The following is a 7626-nucleotide window of genomic DNA, read 5'->3' as shown; positions in this document are numbered from 1 at the left end:
TAGGGATAGGGGTTCTATCCTTTTAGCGGGCTGGAAAGAGAAGCATGAAGCGTGTTTACTCTTTCGTACTCGTCGTTTACCTACCTTACAGACCAGGGGGAGAGATACTAGTCTGTAATGTACGAATACTCTATGAAAACCGAATCATATACCGCTCCTAACTAACAATAATGCTGCTTGTTGCACTAATCACTTCAGCACTAGGAGTATTGTAGCTCTGATCGCAGTTGTCCCAGACTCCCAGGATCGCGGGCGCGGCGCTATGCCATCTTGACGGGATGGGACTGGATCTTGTGCTCATGCCATAAAACATGTGGATGGACTGTGCCGGTGCGGTAACTACATGCGCGATACGGAGATAGCAGAAGTCGTCTGTCTATTGGACCTATACAGGACTGGCTATATCTACTCCGCTCATGGCAATCATGATCGGGAGGCAATTTGGAGAACGTAAACATATAATTCCTTTTACGCTTTGCCCCGCGCTTAAAAGGCCGGGCTGGTGAGGGAATGCTGAGTGGAATTATTAATTGGCAGAAAAAGTGGACGTCGGACGGAGGGGGATTATTAACAATGTCGGCCTGGCTTGATTGAGACAGACTATTAATTCTTCGCGAAATCATCGTGCCTCGTCAACGCAGCAAAGGAAAGTGGAGAAAAGAATGTGAGTAAGCTGGTAGCTTGTATAGAACGTTTCTATTTCTCTGATTTTTCTTTGAGTAATCCTCATGAATGATGGCTTGATAGAACCTCTTCAAACTCTTCTCTCGCTTTCAAGGCACTTTTGGAAGTAATATTTCTTTGCTTATTCTTGTAAGACCCCCCCTCTCCCCTGCGCAGTCGTACACACAGTACGGAGGTACACGGGCTGATGGTATGGCCGTCCCCTTGTCTCCGTCTCCGAGCTTGGGTCTGCTGCAGTGCAGGCATGTAGAGTACAGCAGCAGGCATTTCCTGCACAGGTGCATTCTGCAAGTGCTGGCCCAGAGGCTTTTCCTGGCTTATGCCGCCGGGATGGCTGGATTGAGGATTGGCGGGCCCCATCAAGACTCAAAGACAGTCTCAGACGAGATGATGATTTGCCTGCAAGAAGTGTTTCTGATTCAGTCTGCAATAATTGTCAAAAGCAAGACGGCGGATACCCAAAGCAGCTAGACATAGTAGACACGCCCAAGGATAATGGAGATTTTCTTCAGGGGCGAATCGAGTGGTACGGTAAACGAAGCATGGAGCGCCTGTGTCATCCATTTCGGTCTTAGGGCGCGCTGCAGCAGTTTGGGTTGGGAATTCCATATGCATTGGCCAAGGATCGTCCAGGGCTCAAAGGCGATTGGCGCACCCGTGAGGTTAGTCGCCGAGCTTACTTTTGCTAGATCTCAATAATTAATCACTTGGAGTCATGGACCCGCGATTATAAAGATCTTAGTACGGGGTATTGCAATCTGCAGTCTGTAGTACGTACTCTTGATGCAATTGCTACTTGTACCCTCAAAGGATGGATCGAGTATCACCTGCTAATCTGTACTGTTCGTGTCCGGATTGAAATATCATAGCTGACTCAAACTCCACGCGTTCAAGAATAGCATACTGTATTGAGTAACCATGACCAAGATAGCGGGTCGGAGCACGTTGAAACTTCAAGGCCAACGATCAGGCGAGAGCAGCAAGCTCTTGTGATGCTGATGCAGACCTGTTCTAATTAGCTTTTAGGCACTCTGCCAGTAAGCAAGTGCAGCCAAGATCTTTAAATGGTGCCCGCATGAGAGTCCTGTGATACCATTTTGTTCCATAAATATCGATCATTTCAGCTGGCTCTGAACAAGGACAAAAATGACAAATAACAAAATGTTTTAGTACCGTACAGTAAGAGCGCTTAATCTTATTACCTACTGTCCTTGACTAGGATCTGCTACAACAAGGTCCTTTTATTGTCGGTGCCTCCCGTAATCTGGGCACTTTAGAGGCTCTTAAAACCAAGCTACTCCGATCCGTGCACCGTACGAGGAGAGTTTACAAGCGACTACGATTAGTAGACGTAATTATTCCACGATATCTGACCTGACCTTCCTATTCGTTTATTTTCGCCCATTGCGGACGGACTGGCTTAGGGTTCTGGGTCAAGTATGTTCTAGACCCGGCCATATCCTCCTCCCCCCCTTGTCAAAATGGCGATGAACTTTATTGACATGCATCCTCCAACGTAAAGCTCTGACCAAGGAGTTGCACTTGCGTCGGGATGGGCGTAATAACGACAGGCATGGCTAATGAAATAGTGTTAGGCATCCCATCGCATCCCAATTCCCATCCCATCCCATCCCAAAGTTTGAACCATCACGAATACCCGCATGGGAAACGTGGTGTCTGTTAGTCAAGTCCTTGAAGGTTGCGCGTCAACTGATCATATCAAATTATTAGGCGCGATAGAAATCTAATCTCACAGTAGATGCATGCAAGCCATCCTCTGAATGGCCACTGTACGAGAGATAGCTCTGCCACTACGGAGTAAATTACTACTGAACTGAGTCCAGCTCCAGCCAGCAAGTAGCGCCTCAAACTCGAGGCTATAAACGCCCCTCAGCCCATGCAACCTTATTTCGCCCATATGCTGGTTCCGTCCACCGGGCCACATTCTTTCCACGTCCCTTTTCATAACACCCCGCGTTTCTGATCTAGACCGCTGTTCTTATCAGTCCACCAGTACCAAGTTGGACTGACGGTTCTACTGTACTGTACGAGAGAGGACTTTGCTCGCACGGGAGAAACCCATGTGCTAGAAAATTTCTCTGCCCAGAAGCTCTACTGAATTCGTGAAGGATCATTAAAGTACTCCAATGTTCGGAATCCGGCTAGACTTTCATCCAGACTCAAGCCTTTTCCCCAGCGACTTGGGTTGCTTGATATCACCAGATTATGTATGGTCAGTATTAGGTTTCTGGAAGAAGAACTGACTGAAACTCCTCACTCGCTGATCCGAAGCCTTACATGAGCTATGCAGAACGCCTGTCCTGTCCATCCCAGAGCCGCATCTTGGGTTGCAGGGCAATTTCTTAGCCACCCACTAAGTACCCAGGTTTTGAATCTCGCAAAATGTGCCAGGGTTCAACCAAGCTGAACAATCGACAGGGAGTGGTTCATATCCATGCCAACCATGTGTCAGTGCAATCCACAAACCTTGATTTAGATAAGATTCAGCCAAACTCCGCGCTCTTTCTGGTCTTACTTGCTGAGTAAAATGTGCCACGCGGAGAAACCTCCCTACCATCCATTTCTCCAAGAATAGAACCTGTTGACTAAAGGCAACTTCCAAGGTGATCTTGAAACTCTTCACTGAAACAGCGAGAACACACCACGTTTCCCGATACTTTTCCGTATGCCAACGAGTATGTAAGTCATTTAGTCTCAACTACAACTTTGTACGCATCTCAGCTTCATCCGTGGAATTGCCGTTGGCTTCAAGTCAGTGGCGGTGGTGCCGATGGCTAAACCCGCCAGCGATACGCTAACTTACCAGGGCACCCTGCAACAATCAATCCGAAGCGAAAAGGAAGTTCCCCCACATGTACTCCGTAGTGCGGTACCATGAGATTGGAATCTCAGATTCGAGACTTTGATAGACAAGTGGACTTTAGTCAAAGAATTCGTCAGGGGCTCAAAAAAACTTGACTTTTCTGCCAGGCATCATGCATCATGCATCAAAGAGCAACGGAGTGGTATTCAAATTAGTTTTTGTAGCGCTGTGATCTGCAAAAGTTTTCTATCAATAGAAACACATTTGGGTGCTTGATACGTCAGGCTTAAGTGTTAAAAAGACATTTTAATTTCTATTGCCCAGAATATTTTATCAGAACTTTCCAAGGAAATACCAAAGACGGTCGGACCGCCTTTAGAATTTTACGACGATGTTCCCTATCTTTGTCTCGCATATTGACATGGAAGAGTCTTGAGTAGCAGATCTCAAATGGAGAGCAACAAGTCATTCATTTTTGTTTCCGTCGCTTGTTTCCAGGCTCTCAACTTCATACAGAACATTGCTTTTTCTTGTTTCCTAATGCTGTGTAATCTTGGACAATCACATGATAGATAATAATGTAGCATGTGCTATACTTAGCTGTCACTCATGACAAGTTCGTACTTGATCATAAAACCGAGAGGCTATCATTCGATCATTCGGTGTCAACGAATGACAATTCCTCGTGCAGCACACTTACCGGTTCAACTTTCCGGAATTTCAAATGTGCCTATTATATTTTTGTTCGTGTTCCCGCTAAGGAAAGTCATCGGGTATATAACTACTTCAGCCATTAATACTCAAAAGTAAGGCTGAACGTTGACGACAAAGAAGTTAAATTTGGACCATCGGAACAGTTGGCAAGCTGGCTCACAGAATGCTGAATTGTCCATGATGCACTGCTACTTTGCATTTTGATCTCATCATTTTCACGCACCTGCTTTTGAAAAAGTCACAGTTCAACTCCATCACAACCTTGGCCGTTTGGAACCCCCGAAGTTTTCTTGCAATAGGACAGACTCGAGGTCCCTAAATTATACTAATGCAACGGGAATTACCCCAAAGTGAAGCCGAAGTCGGGGTACTTTCTAACCGAAACTCTCCAAGTAGCGTATAAGTCCACCTGTCACTTCTAACAAAAGATGGGAACATGAGTTCAAGACTGATGATTGGAATGCAGCAGATACACCAGCGTCTTTCTACGTCGATATCCTCAGTCAAGTGTCATTTGCCTGGCAGAAGACGATGATCACGAGTCTGGCATGCCACTTCACAATGAACCAGCCCTACAACAGCACTTCCCCATAAATACATTTCCGATCCAACAAACCCCTTGAATGTCATATAAGTAGCGACCTTGGCAGCGTGGGGCCCCAGACCGGCACGAGTATATTGATAGCTTAAAATGTACACGATCAAACCATTCCATGTCCACAAGCTGGTTAGAGCTTTTCAAAAACTCCCGTGTTTTGCCAGTTCTGGATTCAGGTCTACAACACCATGACGAGTCGGTGACAATCCGTCCTAGCTAACCCCATACTGTTGGTTTCCTCCGACGACTCGACGAAACGAGAAGAAACCACACCCCCTCGCAAAGGTTTCGACTTAAACCAATTGCTATCCCTGCAACCAGCTAGCCTTATTTCGTAATTCTCGCCCGGCCAGCTGGTAAATGAAATTTTAACTTTGCGTCGTACCTCCGTATGTTTGTGCTTGTTCTCGGCAGACCCGTTTCCTGCACTTAGATAGTTAGCTGGAGAACTAGTAACTGAAAACCCCACCTATACCCTAACAAACCAGGCAATTTAGTAATTCCATAGGTAAAGTTATTGAAGAATAAGCTTTGGAGCGCGCGCGCAGAGCCGGTCGGAAAATCTAGATCGTGTCCAGACCCCGGGAATTGTCTGAGTCAGTTGCCAATTTTCTTGGTGTCGGCCCGGCCCCCAATAGATCTTGGACTAAGTGTTAGTAGGGAGTACGTACCACGCGAGCCGACAAAGGGGGAAATATACCGCGACAAAAGGAACGGCATTGCGTTATTGGCATCTAGATCTGACGATAGCATCATTTCTTGACTCGAATGTTTGCTTCAGCTTCAACTACTGAACTAAACGAATGAGTGTTAATTTGAACTTGCCTTTTTTTGCAATTTGGAAACTGGAACGGAAATATCCACTGTCCACTTCCGTGTACTCCGTATACCTCCGTAATATTGTACGCGTCGGTCTTTGTGGTTCTTCAAAGATTGACTGTTATGACTAGGTAGTAAACTTTAAAGTGTACTAATGAACCAGGCGAAGCGAGACTTTAAAATTGATGCTGCCTAGAAAGGAAGATATTGGACCTGATGGAGCGCACGTTGCGCACATGGGGAGGACGCCCTCAAGGCTTAACTTCACTCAAGTGGCGGCATCCACGATGAGGTATTTGCGCCCTGTAGTCCATGCGAGAAACCAGACACTAGGAAGACTGTGCTAAAGTACAGTAATTCAACTTTGACTGTCAATACAATGCTGACAAGTAGATCAGTGAGGTTTGGCCAAATCCACAGTTAGTGTACACTCGGCTCCCCAATTCCTCTATTCCTCAAAACACTTCCAAAGTTGCATGCTTGCCCAGCAGGGCACTTTACAAGTTATCCCTCGCACCTTCCTCCTCAACTACTCCCACTCTCATTTGCCCTCAAACGCGCGAAGAGACGCGACAGCAATAGTGCGCGAATGCAATGTGCGACGAGACCGGACATGCACACAGGAACCACTTCTCACGTTTGCTGCTAGAACATGAAAAATGCGATTGGCTTGTAGGTAGAGTATAAGCATATACCATAGTTTGTGGTCTATTTTCCTTCTGGTTACATGCATGTTTCTGAGTTACTCGACACTTGAGAATGCAACATGCTCGTCTTCTAGCAAGATAGAATATTTGGAGGGGGGAAGAGCTTACCGGCCAAGAGGTCCTGTGTCGCTCGCTCCTGCCTCCACGTACTTACATTACCGAGGTAGAACATTAATATTATTCAACAAGTACTCGGATACTCACTTCAGTACTCCTTAGGTAGATATGCGGAGGTGTGCCCTCGTCTTTTCTCCGATAATTATTCAAGAGTAACCCTTTGAGAGTGTTTTTATTTCAAAAGTAAAATATCCGTATTTTCCTATGTTTATTATATAATAGGAGAATAAAGCATGTATTTCCTATGACATTAACAGTCGGAAGACTCATGCCTCGTCGCAAGTATCTCTTCTAACTCAAAAACTTCCTACTCGGGTATTGATTTGGCCGGGCTTAATTTCCTCCTGGGTGCTCCTCTGGCTGGCCCATGATGTAGATAGACACTTGGCTCATTTATTGTCAAGATAATCCTTACGTTCAGCAGTGATATCTTGATTGATACTAGAAGACCGAAAACTTTTGAGTCAACTCTCCCCATTCTCCTCATCTTGACTGCACTACCTCCCGCTAAAATATGTCTCAACTTGAAGCAAATTCAACAACGCCCAATTTACCGATCCCACCCAATCCTTGACTATAGTAGACTCTGAGTAGAGTTGTATGAGTGATAAATTGATACCCGTCAGGCCGACCACTGCAAATGATGTTAAGAATTGTACATTCGGGATGTTCAAGTGGAACGATACAATTTATCCATGCTAGCATTACAAGACCCAAGGAAATAACTTGATTCCAATTCCTCCCCCCCTTACATTGCCAACCATCTTCGCAAGAGCCCAAGGGAAGGGACATTTTCAAACAAGAAACACCTCAACTACGTAGTAGAAAATCAGTATCTTACTACCAGGATGTTCGCTCATAAGTTAAGAGAGATAGAGATGTTGTAACAGATCATATCCCCTCAATACCTCAGTACTTGTAAAACACTGTAAATAAGTTAAAAGATATAATTTTGAATGCTGTGGCTCTAAAGAAAATGCCCTAGCGAAGACAGAAAATAGGATGCCGTAAATTTCGAGGCTTTGAAATGGCGGACTCTTTAGCCCGCTAGCTGATTATTTAGAGATGCTCTTTGGCCACTGAGCGGCAATCTGCTGTCAACCAGAGATGCGAAACGATATGCATGCATTCAAGATGCACGAAGAGAAACTGGGGCTTGGGAC

The sequence above is a fragment of the Lachnellula hyalina genome (assembly GCF_007821495.1).
Source record: "Lachnellula hyalina strain CBS 185.66 chromosome Unknown contig00076, whole genome shotgun sequence".
In the NCBI taxonomy this organism is placed as follows: domain Eukaryota; kingdom Fungi; phylum Ascomycota; class Leotiomycetes; order Helotiales; family Lachnaceae; genus Lachnellula; species Lachnellula hyalina.
The sequence above is the reverse complement of the archived record's forward strand: the minus strand, read 5'-3'. Positions refer to the sequence as shown.